The sequence below is a fragment of the Mixophyes fleayi genome, chromosome 5, assembly GCF_038048845.1.
Source record: "Mixophyes fleayi isolate aMixFle1 chromosome 5, aMixFle1.hap1, whole genome shotgun sequence".
NCBI lineage: Eukaryota > Metazoa > Chordata > Amphibia > Anura > Limnodynastidae > Mixophyes > Mixophyes fleayi.
The window spans coordinates 75995849-76015528 of NC_134406.1; positions in this window are offsets into that span (position 1 = coordinate 75995849).

Genomic DNA, 19680 nt, shown 5'->3' on the forward strand with positions numbered 1-19680 from the left:
TATTATCCAGACATCCAGGAATAAACATCGACTGCAGACTCACTCTGCACTACTTCTCTGATTGCACAGGACATTGCAAATAGATAATGCTTATAATTCCCTAAATTTTTGTTATTTTACTCATAAATCCCAATGTTTGCCAAATTATTTTTCTCACTCTCTTTTCATGGCATTATCTTTAGGACTATATCATCCTTCACCATGCTGCAACACACATCTCTGTCCACATTGCCTCTTCATTACTTCACTCACCTCTAGTGAATACTCATGAACTCTTTTCCTATTTAAATTCAATAATTTTAACAGCCTCACCCTGTCGCCGGAAACTAAAAGGACACACATCTTACAATCATCTTTCCTGTCTTTCTTCCTCTCTGCTTCTATTAGCTGGTGATATATCACCTAATACAGGTCTCCCTCACTTCTCTTTCACACACCTATATCTGAACGCTATCAAAATCCGGCAAGCCTCAAACGCATCAACTGTCTCCCATCTCTTCCAAAGTCTTTTAAATGTGCCGTTTGGAACTCACTCTCTGTTTATAACAAACTTACCTCCATACACAACCTCTTCCTCTCAAACAACCTCAACTTTTTGGTAATAACAGAAACATGGCTCATGCAATCAGACACTGCCTCACCTGCAGCCCTTTCACATGGTGGTCTCTATTTCACCCACACTCCCAGACATGGAGGCAGACAAGGAGTTGGGGTTTGACTACTTCTCTCCCCACAGTTCTACCAAATGTCCCATCTCTTACATTCACATCTTTTGAAGTACATACTGTTAGTATTTTTTTTCTCTTTGCGTGTTGTCATCTATCGCTCTCCTAGACCACACCAGCAACTTCTTGAACACTTCAATGCATGGCTCCCTCACTTCTTATCTCCTGACATCCCCACCATCATCATGGGTGATTTCAACATCCCTATTACTAATCCACGTTCCAATGCTGCTTCAAAACTGCTCTGTCTATCCTCCACACTTGGCCTCTCCCAGTCGATTGACTCCGCTACTCATCAGGAAGACCACTGTCTTGATCTTGTGTTCTCTAGACTATGCTCAGCTTCTGATTTCCTTAACACTCCATTCCCCCTCTCGCATCATCATCATCTTATTTGCTCACCCCCAGTTCTTTACCCTCCCCGCTGTCAAACTGTTCCAAGCCTCCTCATACCCGCAGGAATATCAACTCTATTGATTTTCAACAGCTTTCCACCTCTGTTCAACACCTTTTCTCCTCAACTACTACATCCCCCCGAAAGGGCAGTATCTCATTTTCACGAAACCCTAGCAACAGCCCTTGATCAAGTGGCTCTACCAACTATTCATACTCTGCGCAGACCTCGTTGTCAACCGTGGCACACTAAAGTAACACAAATTCTACAAAAACTTTCTCGAAAAGCAGAACATCGCATAAATCTTGTACCTCTAATGATTTAATCACATATACTGCTATCTACCACTCCTATTGAAATGCTCTGGACACTGCAAAACAAACATACTTGTTTTGTATGTTTATAACATTATATAACATTTATATAACATACAACTCACAACAAAACAACTATTTTCTCCAATGACTGCATTGTCCTGTTCTAATCAGGCTGCCTCTTTCTAACTAACTAAACACTTACTTCAGCCCTAGACAATGCAGCTCCAGATACTACATATAGTCTCCAACAATCCAAACCCCAGCCATGGCACAACAAACAGACTCACTACCTGCAAAAGTGCTCCCGCACTGCAGAGCACCACTGGAGGACATCTCGTTCCTATCCCGATTTCCTCCACTATAAATTCATCCTTTCATCTTACAGTACTGCCCTTTCAATTGCCAAACAAACATTCTTCAAATCTCTAATATCCACTCAATCTCCTAACCCACGTTGCCTCTTTGCCACATTCAACTCAATTCTCTGCCCACCTGCACCTTCTCCTATTCCTCCCTCACTGCCTGTGATTTTGCCACCTATTTCAAAGATAAAATTGAAATCATTCGACAAGATATTTCCTCATGCCAAATTCCACTCACTCTACCCACCATTACCTACATTCTCCAATCCACCTTTATTTCATTCTCTCCAGTAACTGGAGACGAAGTCTCTGCATTCATTTTATCATCTCACCCTACAACCTGTCCACTCAAACCTATTCCCTCCTAACTACTCTGCTCCCTCTCCTCCACTGCATGCCCACCTCTAACTCACCTCTTCAACCTGTCTCTTTCCACTGGCACATTTCCATCCACCTTTAAACATGCGCTCGTCTCACCTATTCTAAAGAAATCATCTCTCAATCCAGCCTCTCTCTCCAACTACCGCCCTATTTCTCCCCCCCCTTTGACTCCAAACTACTTGAGCGATTAGTGTACAAACACCTGCCTCACTTTTTCTTCTCTCATTCCATTCTCAACTCTTTGCAATCAGGCTTCCACCCCCAACATTTCACTGAAACTGCTCTCACAAAAGTAACTAATCTACTTACTCAAAATCTAATGGTAATTTCTCCATACTCATTCTCCTAGACCTCTCTGCTGCTTTTGATACTGTTGATCATCCTCTTCTCTTACACACCCTTCACTCCATTGGCCTTCATGACACAGTCCTTACCTGGTTCACTTCCTACCTATCGAACCGCTCATTTAGTGATTCTACCTCTAGCACATCCTCCCCTCCACTCCTACTATCTGTTGGAACCCCACAAGGCTCTGTTCTTGCCCCTTTACTTTTTTCATTGTACTCTTCTTCTCTTGGGGCACTAATTCTCTCATTCGGCCTCCAATACCACCTCAACACTGATGACACCCAAATCTGTATTTCTTCCCCTGACCTCTTTCCTTCTGTACTATCTCGTGTAACCAACTGTCTTTCTGCTAACTGCACATGGATATCCCAACGCTAACTCAAGCTCAACATGTACAAAACAGAACTTATTATCTTCCCTCCTGCTAGAGTCGCCACCTGCCCTCAAATCTCCCTCACTGTAAATAACACCACAATTTCCTCAGTCTCCGAAGCCCGCTGCCTTGTTGTCACACTTGACTCCGCCCTCTGCTTTATTCCTCACATCCAGACTCTCTCGCAGTCCTGTCAACTTCACCTTAAAAACATTGCCAGAATGCGCCCTTTTTTTACTCAACATGTTACCAAAACTCTTATCCATTCTCTCATCATCTCCCGTCTTGACTATTACAACATCCTGCTATCTGCCATTCCTGACACCCATATATCTACACATCAACCCATCCTAAATGCTGCTGCAAGACTGATCATCCGCTCCACATATGCTGCACCACTTTTCAAATCCCTACACTGAGCTTCCTGTGTCCTCCAGAATCAAATTCAAATTACTCACCCTTACCTGCAGAGCCCTCAACAACAACACCCCTGCATACATCTCAAATCTCACATCAAAATATTCTCCCTACCGCCCTCTTAGCTCAACCTCTTGCCTGCGCCTTGTCTCGTCTCTGATAATCACCTCTCACTTCCGCCTACAAGACTTCTCCTGTGGTGCTCCCCAGTTATGGAATTCCCTACCATGCTCAATCAGACTTTCCCACAGCCTTCAAATCTTTAGATGCTTGCTGAAAACCCATTATTTTTTTAGAGGTGACCTTATCCTCAATAACTATTTACACTAATGCATTCTCAGAACTATCCCAATCTCCACTCTAAGCCACATTCACTCCTCTTGTTTCAGCTGTGCCCTCTTCCCAGTAGTATATAAGCTCTCTAATGAGCAGGGTCCTCCATACCCTTTATTTTCATGTCTCCATTCATTTTGTCTACCTTGTCTGTTCTTGTTGTACGTATGTACTGTTTTATGTATGTCCCTGTCTTCCCTACTGTACGGCACTGCGGAGCTTCCTTTCGCAGTTGGAGTATCACAAGCCTCAGTCCTAGGTCTTCTGCTATTCAATAGCTATACCACTTCTCTTGGAAAACTAATAAGCTCCTTCGGATTTCAGTATCATCTGTATGCGGATGATCCACAAATTTATCTATCCTATCCTGATCTCTCACCATCTGTGTTGTCTCGTGTAACTGACCGTCTTTCTACCATTTCATCTTGGATGTCCTCTCGTCAACTCAAACTCAGTCTTTCAAAAAACAGAATTAATAATATTCCCACCCACAAGCAGAAGCTTCCTGCCTGACATTTCTATTTCTGTTAATAACATGGCCCCAAATCCCACCTCGCAAGCTTGCTGCCTAGGTGTAATCCTTGACTCACAACTATCCTTTGTTCCCCACATCGACTCTATATTTAAATCATGTTACATACATCTAAAAAACATTTCCAGAATACGCACATATCTCGCACAAGACACTGCAAAAACCTTAATTCATGCACTCATCATCACCCGCTTCGACTATTGCAATTCCCTCCTTACTGGCCTTCCCAAAAAGCAGACTCAAACCCCTACAATCTATTTTGTACCCAGAGGCTAGATTGATTTTCCTTGTAAATTGTTCTTCCTCTGTTGTGCCACTCTGTCAGTCTCTACATGGTTGCCTGTTTTTCAGTGAATCCAATATAAAATATTTCTACCAACGTACAAGGCCATCAACAAAATTGCACCGACATACATCTTCTCACTTGTCTCAAAATATCTCCCAACTCGACACCTCTGTTCTGCACAAGATCTGCGTCTCTCTTCTTCCACTCTCATCACATCCTCCCATTCCTGGTTACAGGACTTTTTTCGGGCTGCACCCACTTTGTGGAATTCCCTCCCTCGCACAATAAGACTTTCCTCTAGTCTTCAAACCTTCAAGCGTTCTCTGAAAACCCATCTCTTCAGACAAGCTTATAATATTCCTCAACCACCATCTTATGCTCCCTAAGTTACGCTGATACCACAATCTACACAGCTTACATAACACAACAACCCTGTGACCAACAGAACATTGTGACTGAGCATACAGCCAACTAAATACTTTTCACCTTTGCATTCTATCTGGACCCTCCTTTTCCTAACTAAGGGTTACTGTGGGAGCAACACAGACTGTCTGAGGGTCAAGTGTTTTTGAGCACCAGAGAAGTTATTTCTCAAAATAGAGAGAGAAGCAGATGATGAGACACAAAGGAGAGCTGGTGGTGTCAGCAAGACAGGGGATTACCTGGGATAAAGATAGGCTTACATGGAGTGTGTGGACAGACAAAGGAAACAGATAAGGAAAAAGAGAAGGAAGACATAAAAAAGAGGTGAACAAACACAAGAAAGACATTAGTGAGATGTAGGAACACAGGAGACATTAAGGATAGATTATATAACACAGGAGACGGGGAAGGGACACCGGTTGGATAACCTTACATCATGTAATATGTTTTATATTATACCATATAGGGGTAAATGTATCAAGCTGAGATTTTTTCGGCGGGTTTGAAAAGCCAATCAGATTCTAGCTATCATTTATTTAGTACATTCTACAAAATGCCAGCTAGAATCTGATTGGTTGCTATAGGCAACATCTCCACTTTTCAAACTCGCCGAAAAACTCTCAGCTTGATACATTTACCCCATAGTGTTAAAAAGAATCTTAAATTCATTTCACACTATCAAAATCCTTAAAGTTTCTGGGTCAACAGATGAGCTCTTCACCTTATCATACCTGCACTTCTAAATATCTACTTCAACCTCTGCTCATATAGAATCAATGCCACTAGGACGGTGTAATCGGGTATTTTCAATCTGTTAATTGGTTGTTTTTTAATCTTTTTCCAATAAATGCATGTGGTTTTATATTTCCAGAAAATGACCAAATCCTTTTGAGTATAAACTCTGCTATGAATGTAATTTGTTTGTAGAATATTTTATTAGATTATATATATTTTTATATAATTTGGTATTTACTAGGAGGGAATACCTTTACTATTAAGATATATATTAAATTTAAAATTATTAAAGTACCTGTGGACTAAAAGATGGATCGACCTAGAGAACGCACTCACACCAGATCACCCTCTGAAATTTCTCCCCTGGCTCCCCTGGAGTCAAAGACCGGCCGCAGTCTATTCTCACCCTACTATACAATCCACACTTGATATTTGGGACAAGCTTCATAAAAGATGGAAACTCACTTCATTCCCTTCCCCTCTCACGCCGCTATGGCACCACCCACATTTCCTGGTAGGTAATTCCTTCTCATACTCATCACTGTGGCAGAAAGTTGGCATCACTCAGTTCATTCACATATTGGGGGAATTTGCTCTACAGACCTTCCCGGATTTGAGAGAAGACAGGCCTTCCTTCATCCCTGTACTTTGCTTACATTCAAATAAAAGGCTTTATACAAGCTCAATGTAAAATGACTAAATTACGTAAGCCCACACCTTTTGAGAGGAGTTGTTTATATCAAATTGGAGACTCAGGATTGGTATCTCTTGTTTATCACACCTTTCTGAATCCTAAAACCAATCCCACTGAACCATTCGAGGCCGCATCGATACTTGAAACTCAAAAAAATCTGGGTCAAGAGGGATGGTCTCAGCTCAGACTTAGGACATCCAAGATTTCCATTAACACGTTGATTAGAGAAAACAACTATAAAGTATATACAAGGTGGTATATGGTGCCTGCTAGACTGTACAAAATGTATCCAGGTATGTCAGATTTGTGCTGGAGGGCTTGTTGGGTGTGGGGCATTTCTACCACACTTGGTGGACATGTCCTAGCGTTTCCAACTTATTGTCCTAGGTTTCTGCTCTTATCACCAGAATTTTGGATGTTGAGGTGTCCCAGGACCCATTGGTAATGCTATTGTCCTCCCCTGTCAAATCCCTAACTAAACACAGTAATAAGCTGGTACAACATGTTTGTGTCGCGACGCATATAGAAATAGCTAAAGACTGGAAGTCCCCCCACCCTCTGAGCCTCCAAAGCATAGTTTCTCGGGTCTGGTACGTGGCCTCAGTGGAATATATTACCAGTCTCCTCCATGACAAAATCTTACACTTTCAAAAGGTATGGGATCCACTTCTACCATTCCTCAATGCCCGCTACCCAGTAAGACGCTCCCCTGTGAGTTTTACATTTTCTTTTCTTTATTATCTATTTTTCCCTGTTATTTATGCATCTATAGGGCCCCGCAGAGACGGACACAGGACACCCTAAAGGGCCTTTCTCACCCCCTTTTTCTATGGAGAGGGGGACCCATCTATCTTTTTAGGCTTCTTAGTGCTCTCGGGAGGTTGATGTGCAGGACACATCTGCTCCTGGGGCCATAATGAACCCCTCCTGTTACTTTTTTTTCTCTTTCAACTTCTTCCCCTTCCCCACTTCTCCCCTCATCCATCTTTGCCTATCTCCTTCTTTCCCTCATAGGGAACAAAAAAAGAACTAAAAAAAACCCCAACAACTTGTTTTTCTATTGTGTGGAAATGAAGCATTGCAGACAAATCTTTTTTATCTTTCTGGGTCCCCTGCCGCTTTGATAATGCTAAATTGTCGATGTAAGGATCACTGTATGTTATTTGGTTGTTGGTTTGTTTTATTCACATTGTTTCATTGTTGTGACAAAATTGTGACAATCGTTTAGTGGGCGGTGCCAAAATGATGCGATTTGTCAAGCCCCGCCCCTGCACTCCCACCTCCCCCAGGATCTCCCTGAAGCCAACAAGGAAAACTTGGCAAGTATGACTAAATGTACCTTCTCAGCCCCTTTTTCTAGGATGCATGGGTTGTTTGCTGTTCTGCTCAATTCTCTTGCAGTGTGCAGAAAGGGGACTTGAACCCATAGCCTGGGCCTCCTATCGGCAAGATTTATGGCACATGCCACCGTGCCAGCCACCCTTTTATCTTTTTAAATAATCCACTCCTAACAATAACAATCTCATTTTTGAATGTGGGTGCAAAAGGAGACACTCAGCAACCAATGCACATAAACTTTTGCGCCCCAATAGATGCTTCAATTTTGGCACACAGTCCATGTACTTCATCATAAAACTGCATTTGCATAAAAGTATGTACCCTACATTTATCTACATTAAAAGCCACTGGATAGTTTGCCATTTTGTCTAAAACTTTCTGACTTGTTAGTTTGAAGTATTTGCTGACTTTTATAAAACATGCATGAAGTGTACGTACAAATGCACTGTCCCGCAGAACTGCAAGTGGAAGGTGTATTGTTATTTTTATAAGTATACAGATGGGACCTGTTCGACACTTCAGAAATTAAAGAGAATTTGAGACCTTTTACAGAGAAATAAAGGCTTATTGCAGTCTCACAAAGCAGGTAATGCCTGCAAATGTGCCTTACACAATAGTAGGAGTGTGATGTCACAAAACAGGATTTGTGCTATAGCTCATTAATGTATTGTTTTTATATACAGTATTGTGAGTTAGTTGAATTTGAATGTTAACAAGAGGGAAACAAGTAATAAAATAATTTGCCTTTTTTTATTGTTGTACCGTGTATTGGTCTCTATGTTACTTTTTAAGTTGAAGTATCTGGTTTTCCCCCTGTAAAATGACTAATCATGTTTTGTGCATGCTTTACTGTTTAAGTTGTAATCATTCAATAAAACTCATAATCAATAAAAAATAAATGTGATAATGCAGCAGACAAGGGTGCACTTTGTACTAGATTTACAAATGTGCTGGCATTACATGGCTACGGAATGTCACCCTCAATCACTAGAAATTCTTACCATTCTGCCACCATCTCATTACTGTCTGGTAATCATTACTGCCATTCATAGGTGTGCGCAGCACATTTCATTAGGGTGTTCACCCAGGTAAATCTAGAGAGGGATACTCTGCAATGCTGGAGGGGCATGTCTAGCACTACCCAAGGGGTGGGACCTGCACTATTTTCATGTCGTTAATTCCCCCTTTCGTCACATTTGCTTTTCTTCGGTCTTAGTGTTACCATGCTGAAGTAAAAGGTTTCCTGGTGGATTTTAAAGAAGCCCTTTGGAACATCTTAAAGCTATGGGCTTATTCAAGCTGTTTCCACTGAAATTAACTTACTAAACAAGAATGTGAGCTGCCCCCAACTTATTCTACCTTTTACACTTCATATTATGCTCCAGGTCATATTATGCCACACAGTAGTGTCCCATGTTCATCCTATGCAAAACAGTAGTGCCCCTAGTTCATCTTATACAACACAGTAGTGCCCCCAGGTCATATTGTGTCAAACATAGTGCTCCCAAGTCATATTATGCCACACAGTAGTGTCTGCAGTTCATATCTTTAAACCCAGTAGTACCCCCGGGTCATATTATGCCATACAGTAGTGCCCCCAGTCCATATTATGCAGCACAGTAGTGCCCCCAATTCATATTATGCAGCACAGTAGTGCCCCCAATTCATATTATGCAGCACAATAGTGGCCCCAATTCATATTATGCAACACAGTAGTTAGTAGTAGTAGTAGTTAGGTGCTAAGTAAGAAACTACTTTGCACCCCTTGCATTGTAACATGATTTTGTCTAGGGTGAAATGTACCTCTTTTTTTTATTTGCTCTCCTTAATGAATCAGGCCCTAATTGTATAGTTTTTTTTTTCATTTTCTGTGCATTCTTTTGTGAGTTTATATTCCTCATATGTATGTGTTGCAGTGTCCTGTCTAGAAGAGCAGCCATATTCATCACCACACATATCATCACATTCATTTCTTGTTGAATTCGGGCATACGTATACTAAGGATGAGCGGACTCGGATTCCTGGAATCCGAGCCCCCCCCGAACAATGCGGATCCGAGTCAGATCCGAGCACTGTCCGGGTATTCCCGCCAATTCCGAAACTTAAAACGAGGCTCTGAGTCATAATCCCGCTGTCGGATCTCGCGATACTCGGAACCTTAAAATTCCCCGCTTGCCGCCGCCATCTTCACCCGGGCATTGATCAGGGAAGAGGGAGGGTGTGTTAGGTGGTCCTCTGTCCTGCTATTTCTCGTGCTGTGCTGTGCTGTGCTCTGTCCTGCTGAGTCCAGTGGTGCTTTTGCCAGTGCTCTGTCCTGCTGAGTCCAGTGGTGCTTTTGTCCTGTGCTCTGTCCTGTTCAGTCCAGTGGTGCTTTGGCCAGTGTTCTGTCCTGCTGAGTCCAGTGCTCTGTCCTTGCTGAGTCCAGCGGTGCTTTTGTCCTGTGCTTTGTTCTGCTAAGTGCATATTTTATTTTAAAAGTATTAAAAATTCTTCCATAAAAAGAGTCCCAGTGGTGCATCTGTCCAGTGCTCTGTCCTGCTGAGTCCCAGTGGTGCATCAGTCCAGTGCTCTGTCCTTGCTGAGTCCAGTGGTGCATCAGTCCAGGGCTCTGTCCTTGCTGAGTCCAGTGGTGCATCAGTCCAGTGCTCTGTCCTTGCGGAGTCCAGTGGTGCATCAGTCCAGTGCTCTGTCCTTGCGGAGTCCAGTGGTGCATCAGTCCAGTGCTCTGTCCTTGCTGAGTCCAGTGGTGCATCAGTCCAGTGCTCTGTCCTTGCTGAGTCCAGTGGTGCATCAGTCCAGTGCTCTGTCCTTGCTGAGTTCAGTGGTGCATCAGTCCAGTGCTCTGTCCTTGCTGAGTCCAGCGGTGCGTTTTGTCCTTCATTTTCTTCCACACCTGTGGCTGCGAAGAAAAAACTCAGTTTTCCTAAAAGACCCGCTGGCGGGGATGCTGAGAACATCTGGTTCGGACTGAAGGACCTGCCAACCATTGCAGACATGTCTACTGTCGCTGCATTGGATGCTGTCACAATTGAAAAAATGGTGGAGGATTATTTTGCTGACACCATCCAAATAGACATGTCAGACAGTCCATATTGTTACTGGCAGGAAAAAAAGGCAGTTTGGACGCCCCTGTACAAATTGGCTCTATTTTACCTGAGTTGTCCCCCCCTCCAGTGTGTACTCGGAAAGAGTTTTTAATGCAGCGGGAAACCTGGTCAGTAAGCGGCGAAGGAGGTTGCTTCCTCAGAACGTTGAAAAAATGATGTTCATAAAAATGAATTATCAATTCCTCAATCAAGTACAGCACTGCCCTCCAGATAGTACAGAGGGACCTGTGGTTGTGGAGTCCAGCGGGGACGAATTGATGATGTGTGAGGATGAGGAAGTACACACTGAAGGGGACCAGGAATCAGAGGATGAGGACGACATCTTGCCTCAGTAGAGCCAGTTTAGTTTGTACAGGGACAGATGAATAGCTTTTTTTGTGTGGGGGCCCAAACAAACCAATCATTTCAGCCACAGTTTTTAATACTTTAATTGTATATGTAGTTCCCAAAAAGAGGAACTGCCACTTCTATTTAATACTTTAATTGTATATGTAGTTCCCAAAAAGAGGAACTGCCACTTCTATTTAATACTTTAATTGTATATGTAGTTCCCAAAAAGAGGAACTGCCACTTCTATTTAATACTTTAATTGTATATGTAGTTCCCAAAAAGAGGAACTGCCATTTCTATTACTACTTTCTTTCTTTCTGTATTTCCAAAAAAGAGGAACTGCCATTTCTATTACTACTTGCTTTCTTTCTGTATTTCCAAAAAAGAGGAACTGCCATTTCTATCGCAAGGTGTTTTTTTTTTGTAGTTACAAAAAAAAAAAAAAGTGGCCTTAACAGCTATGTTGGTGTTAGACGTGCATCCGGTGTCCGCCATCTGTGCAGTGGAATTCTGACCCGTTGAGGGTGATATATTGTGGCCCCGGTACCAAATTGGGTACCGGGGCCACTCCACTACGCAGTCCACATACATGCGTATCAGATATTAAAATACATTAAGTGTTGGGGGCAAATCCAAATTTAATTGAAATGACCTGTCATTGTCAAAAACAAGAGGTAATGACACGCTGGAACTACACCCTGTATATGCTGCAGAGGATGTAGGAGCAACCAGTTGTCAAGTGGAATTTAGACCAGTTGGAGGAGGTAGGAGAAGACATCTGTGCAGTGGTATTCAGTCCAGTTGGAGTAGGTATTGTGGCCCTGGTACCATGCAGTTTTACATGCATTTTAAAACTAATTGCACATTGAGCTCAGTATGCATCCTTTAATCAGGCCCTAAATGTGCACCTTCAAGTGCGTTGGGCGGGCTATCCCAGCACACTGATGTAAAATCAGGAAGTTTTGCACTACACCTCAGATCTATTTCGTAACTGAACTTCATGATGTGCATGATGTTATTCTGCCATTGTGCTACACTAATGCATTTAAAAATCTGGGCGTTAGCCAAGTAGCAGTTTTCTGAGGATAAAAAAGGACAATCAGCTAATAGTCTTGAGGCCTACCATTGGTAATGTGTCTGTGTTTGATAGCACAGCCTGCTGTTTAGGCAACTTGTTTTGTGTACTCGTTATATTAACAATGATAGTTAGGAGGAGGCAGAAATTGTCTATTCCCCTCATTGTCATTAGCAACATCAGTTATGTTTTTGTGAGGCTATATGAAAGATGGGCAAGTGCAAGGAATAAAACAGCCTGGAATGTTAACCGGCCTGCCTGATATACATACTCCATTTGAACCTTAAGCCAGAGAGTGTCATATTATTTTTATCAGGTGTATCTGCAATGCAGTTGCTCCAACATTATTATCTTTATTCTTCATGTTGATATTTGCCCAAATCCTTGACCTCTGGCCAAGGTAGGACATTCAGCTTCCACATGCTGAGGTTTTCATGGAAGTTCTACACTGATGCCCAGTGATGTCAGCAACTAGAAGGTATTTCAAAGTGCGGTGACATAACTGCACTGCAGCAAATCTGCTAGAGGGGGCTCAGCTCATAGGGAGCTGTTTCATTGGCTGATTACACCTTCGTAATGCAGACAGCTATCTTGCTCTTTGCCCATGATAGCTGTTGTCCTGCTATCACGGGCAAAGACTCCTATACAAGTTATACTAGGAAAACAATGAGTTTCATAAACACATTCCTTTTATAGTAATGACACAGTGAGCACACAAGTGGCCATGAAATTTGAGTGATTTTGATAAATGTGGGTTACAGGGCAGCCTTTTCTCATGTTTGGTATATTGCCAGCAATAGACAAATTGGACAGTTTCTATTTTAAGAGTTTAGTTACATAGTACATTTACCTGGCAGGGAGGCTGTGTCAGGTTTTCTGTGGTTGATTTAGAATGAGTCATTAGCTGGCACTGTTTTTGCAGATAATAATTGTGATATTTGTGGACCCATTCATAAATGTACTTCAGAATTATACAAACAATTATTAATAAAGAGTAGTGTTCTCAGATATCCTGAAAGGGAAAGAATCATAGATGTTAATTTCAGAAACAAGCAATCCATTTATTTCAGGTTGATTCTCTTTATAGCATAATATTTGTACTCTTTGAAAGTCTATACTTTCATGATATCTGCATGGTATATTCCCCAAATATACCATAACAAGAATAGTAATTTTGTTACTGTGGGTTGGTACAAACAATGAAAAAAGGAAAAATATTTATTTTTAAGTCAGCAATTTTGTTATGTGAAATATGGTTTGAGCTAGCAAGCAGTTGACCAACATGGCCTTATTATTGTAGACAGTCGCAAGACTTCAGTGGAATAGCATATCCGCACAGTTGCTCTTCATAAGGAAAACATGACAATACGCTTACAAATTGTTTATCTGAGTTAACCACCATAGCAAGCCAAGCTAGTTATAAATCTGATACTTGTGCTGACTGTAATGTCTTCCTCCTAATGTCAGTCTTGGTTACTAGCTACTACTCTTCTTGGACAAAGTAGGGTCAAAGGCATCAATAAGTAGAATTGTGCGGGTCCCCCACTGGAGTATGTTATGAAAAGTGAGCTGGACTGACACAGTTCACAGCCCAATGGACAAGCCACATTTTACCAAACAACGCAGAAGTCATGAGAGAGTGACTCTTGCAGTTATAGTGGTTTATGGGAAAAGGTTTTGGGTGTACATTTTTTAGAGACACTTAAGTTCTCCAGTTTCTTCTTTTCAACACTTCATTATCAGTGGGACACACCTGCTTGATTACATGGGTGCCCTATTGTACCAAACTGTTGGGCATACATGTCACTCAAACTGGTAGGACATGAGGCATATTTAAAATGGAGGGATCCCAATGTGGTTGAAAGCCCAGTTATGGTGGCATGGTGCACTTACATGAACTGTAAGCCCAAATCACTACCTCCTCCAAAGGTAGCTGACATTACAGGAATCCTTTCCTTTCCCTAAAGGAGCCCCACTATCACTAGATAGACACATGGATACTGCACCCCTTCAAAACCAGCAAAGATGTCACGGAAACTTCTCTATAGTTTAGTACTGTGTATTGCTCCTTAGTCTTTAGCTTGGCACTGGTTCTATTACCTGTTTATAACTATTATGGTTCTGGTGGGAGAAAAAAATGTCACATCGTCATTAGGAAGAACAGGCTGTGAAATATGTTACCAGTAATTCTGGCTTTCAGAGTGTCACCTTGAGTGAAAACTTGACTCATAGTTACATAGTACATTTACCTGGCAGGAAGGCTGTGTCAGGTTCTTGGTGAATCATTTAGAGTGAGCTGGCACTGTATGTGCAGTTCAGATGTAATTGTGATGTTTGTGGACCCAGTCACAATCTACTTCAGCATTGCTTTTATGAAGAGCAAGTTTTGTACAGCAGTGTCCTTCTGGGACAGATGGCTGAGTATTATGACTTGATTGCTTATCCAATAAAATAGTTAAGTAAAAGATTAAATAGCAAGAATGTTGTGTCATGATGCTCCCTAGCACCCTTTACTTCACAATTAATATCTATCTGGAGAAACCCAGCTTCCCACCTTGAAGACATCTTTCTACTTTTATTTCCTGGGCGTAGGCTGGAGTATACTTTTTGAACAATTTAGCATAGTCCAAAGCAATATCCAGATTCCCACAGCAATGTTTTACCAATACTTACAATAATTGAGTTTCTTTCAGCCAGTATTTAAAATGATAATTTCCTTTATTAAATCATTATGTCAAAGATGAGCTTCTACTTGTGGACTTGTATATATCTAGACTTGGTTGCTCCTAATACTATAACCAAACACAGCAACAAAATAAGCTTATAAGAATTTCCTCTGCATAATGCTTACAAAATTCATGTACAAAATTCATGTACAATCATGTGACTATCACACAATATATCTGCAGAAAAACTTTAAAACTACAGTAATGAGAGTAACTAAATCCAGAAACAATGCCACAACTCAAAATTACTGTTACAGGAAGACTACCTCCCTGACTATCTCAGAAAACATTTACAGAAATAAAACTGCATGAAACTGCCTTAATGATAGCAGCCAAATCCAAAACAATGTCACAAATCTCTAGTGCACAAATCAACATAATATCCCAAGTACTGAATATTCCTTTTTAGTAGAGATGAGCGCACTCGGATTTCTGAAATCCGAGCCCACCCGAACGTTGCCGATCCGAGTCGGATCCGAGACAGATTCGGGTATTGGCGCCAAATTCAAATCTGAAACTGAGGCTCTGACTCATAATCCCGTTGTCGGATCTCGTGATACTCGGATCCTATAAATTCCCCGCTAGTCGCCGCCATCTTCACTCGGGCATTGATCAGGGTAGAGGGAGGGTGTGTTAGGTGGTCCTCTGTCCTGGTAGATCTCGTGCTGTGCTGTTTAGTTCTGTGCTGTGCTGTTTAGTTCTGTGCTGTGCTGTGCTGTGCTGTGTTCTGCAGTATCAGTCCAGTGGTGCTGTGTGCTGTGCTCTGTCCTTCTGAGGTCAGTGGTGCTGCTGGGTCCTGTGCTGTGTCCTGTTCAGTCCAGTGGTGCTGTGTCCTGTGCTCTGTGCTTCTAAGGGCATAGTTATTTCCCCAATATTCCCCTGTGTTTAAAAAAATAAAAAAAAGTTATTTAAAAAAATACCAAAAACTAATTTAATTTTTTTTAATTACCACAAAATTTGCACAACCAATCCTGCAGTATAAGCCCATTGGTACTGCAATATTACCAAGTTCACACATTCAGCAGTAAAAGTCCAGTGGTACTGCAATATTACAAGGTTCACACATTCTGCAGTATCAGTCCAGTGGTGCTGTGTCCTGTGCTCTGTCCTGCTGAGTTCCGTAGTGCTGCTGGGTCCTGTGCCGTGTCCTGTTCAGTCCAGTGGTGCTGTGTCCTGTGCTCTGTGCTTCTAAGGGCATAGTTATTTCCCCATTATTCCCAAGGATAAAGTAGGGAAAGATCAAGACCCACTTCCTCCTAATGCTGAAGCTGCTGCCACTAGTCATGACATAGACGATGAAATGCCATCAACGTCGTCTGGCAAGCCTGATGCCCAATCTCCTAGTACAGGGCATGTAAAATCCAAAAAGCCCAAGTTCTCAAAAAATAGCAAAAAGAGAAACTTAAAATCATCTGAGGAGAAACGTAAAGTTGGCAATATGCCATTTACGACACGTAGTGGCAAGAAACGGCTTAGGCCCTGGCCTGTGTTCATGACTAGTGGTCCAGCTTCACCCAAGGATCTAAGCCCTCCTCCTCCCCCCCCTACAAAAAATTTAAGAGAGTTATGCTGTCAGCAACAACAACAAAACAGCAAAGAACTCTGCCTTCTAAACAGATGACATCACAAATCCCCAAGGCGAGTCCAAGGGTGTTGTTGGTTGTGAACCCTGACCTTCCCATCACTGTACGGGAAGAGGTGACTCCATCCAGCATTTGCAGCACGCCCTCTGCATATGCTGGAAGGATCACCCACAGTCCAGTTACAGATTTGGCTAATGAAGGTGTGAATGTTGTACACCGGGAGGAGGATATTGATGTAGCTGGCGCTGAGGAGGATGTTGATGATTATGATGCAGACAGATACCAAATTGCCTTTCTCAATTTCTATTTATATTCTAGATTATATAACGGCTGAAAAGTTTTCTGTTTTACTCCTAGTGGAGAGGGGATCTGATGCAGACAGATACCAAACTGCCTTTGTCCATTTCTTTGTATATTTGAATTTCTAGTTCTACAGTCTATGCAGGCTGCTTTATTTATATTCAACTACAAGTGTAGGGCGGGGGGGGGCATAGATAGCCACCAAAGTAACGTGGTCCATTTAATTTAACTTTCTAGCTCCACAGTCTGTGCAGCCTGCTTTTTTATCTTCAAAGTATTTATATTTACAAGCCTTGCAATCTAAATTCACTAGAGGTAGTGACGTGGTAGAACTCCAAAAGGCAGTTTGGAAGCCCCTGTACAAACTGGCTCTATGTTTTAACTGAGTTGTCCCCCCTCCAGTGTGTACTCGGAAAGAGTTTTTAGTGCAGCGGGGAACCTGGTCAGTGAGCGGCGAAGGAGGTTGCTTCCTCACAACGTTGAAAAAATGATGTTTATAAAAATGAATAATCAATTCCTCAATGAAGTACAGCACTGCCCTCCAGATACTACAGAGGGACCTGTGGTTGTGGAGTCCAGCGGGGACGAATTGATAATGTGTGATGAGGAGGAAGTACACACTGTAGGGGGAGAGGAATCAGAGGTTGAGGATGAGGATGACATCTTGCCTCAGTAGAGCCCATTTAGTCTGTACAGGGAGAGATGAATAGCTTTTTTGGTGTGGGGGCCCAAACAAACCAATCATTTCAGCCAAAGTTGCTTGGTAGGCCCTGTCGCTGAAATGATTGGTTTGTTAAAGTGTGCATGTCCTAATTCAACAACATAAGGGTGGGTGTGAGGGCCCAAGGACAATTCCATCTTGGAACTTTTTTTTTTGCATTATATGACCAATCAACAGTCGTTTGCCATGTTCAAAAAGTAAAACCAAATTTAAACAAATTCAAGAAATTAAACCAAAAGTAAAATGCCCTGTCATAATTTAAAACAAGAGGTATTGACGTGCTCTAAAACTACTGTATTGTTGTTTATATTTTATAAACACTACACTTGAAAGCTTGAGTCTTTCAATAAAAAAGTAACTGTCCATTGCACGAATATTTGCAACAGGGACAATTTTAGGGTTAAGAAAGTCAACTAATAACACTTCGACGCTGTCTGTCTTTATAAACACTACACTTGGAAGTTGGAGGAGGTATTGTGGCCCCGGCACCAAATTTACTACCGGGGCCACTCCACTGTGCAGTTCATATTTAGGTGTATCAGATATTAAACAACGGTGACAGTTGATGCCCAATTTTTTAATTATATTGTGGCCTCGGTACCAAATTGTGTACCGGGGCCACCACACTACGCAGTCCATACCCTTTTTTGGTGGAATTCTGACCCGTGGAGGGTTTTTTAATTATATTGTGGCCTCGTTACCAAATTGTGTACCGGGGCCACCACACTACGCAGTCAAGATAGATAGATGCGTATCATAGATAAAGTACATTCAGTGGTGTGGGGCAAATTGAAAAATATTCAAAATGCACTGACATTATCAAAAACAAGAGGTTGTCACACGCTAAAACTCCAACATGTATATGATGGAGAGGATGGAGGAGCAGCCGTATGTGCAGTGTAATGCAGACCTGTTGAAGGTTTTTTATATATTTTATTGTGGTGCCCAGTGCCCACTCCTCTACGCAGTTCAGATACATTTATTGGTGCGAATCATACAAGTTCAGGGTTTTTAATATATATTGTGGTGACCCACTCCTCTACGCAGTCCAAGTACATTTATTGGTGCGAATCATACAAGTTCAGGGTTTTTAATATATATTGTGGTGACCCACTCCTCTACGCAGTCCAGGTACATTTATTGGTGCGCATCATACAAGTTGATGGTTTTCTTATTATATATATTGTGGTGACCCACTCCTCTACGCAGTCCAGGTACATTTATTGGTGCGAATCATACAAGTTGATGGTTTTCTTATTATATATATTGTGGTGACCCACTCCTCTACGCAGTCCAGGTACATTTATTGCTGCGAATCATACAAGTTGATGGTTTTCTTATTATATATATTGTGGTGACCCACTCCTCTACGCAGTCCAGATACATTTATTGCTGCGAATCATACAAGTTCAGGGTTTTTAATATATATTGTGGTGACCCACTCCTCTACGCAGTCCAGGTACATTTATTGGTGCGAATCATACAAGTTCAGGGTTTTTAATTTATATTGTGGTGACCCACTCCTCTACGCAGTCCAGGTACATTATTGGTGCGAATCCTACAAGTTCAGGGTTTTTAATTTATATTGTGGAGACCCACTCTTCTACGCAGTCCAGGTACATTATTCGGTGCGATTCATACCAGTTGATGGTTTTCTTATTATATATATTGTGGTGACCCACTCCTCTACGCAGTCCAGATACATTTATTGGTGCGAATCATAAAAGTTCAGGGTTTTTAATATATATTGTGGTGACCCACTCCTCTACGCAGTCCAGGTACATTTATTGGTGCGAATCATACAAGTTCAGGGTTTTTAATATATATTGTGGTGACCCACTCCTCTACGTAGTCCAAGTACATTTATTGGTGCGAATCATACAAGTTCAGGGTTTTTAATATATATTGTGGTGACCCACTCCTCTACGCAGTCCAGGTACATTTATTGGTGCGCATCATACATGTTGATGGTTTTCTTATTATATATATTGTGGTGACCCACTCCTCTACGCAGTCCAGGTACATTTATTGGTGCGAATCATACAAGTTGATGGTTTTCTTATTATATATATTGTGGTGACCCACTCTTCTACGCAGTCCAGAAAGATACCTCGTTGCAACGTTTTGGACTAATAACTATATTTTGAGGTGTTCAGAATACACTGTAAATTAGTTGAAAT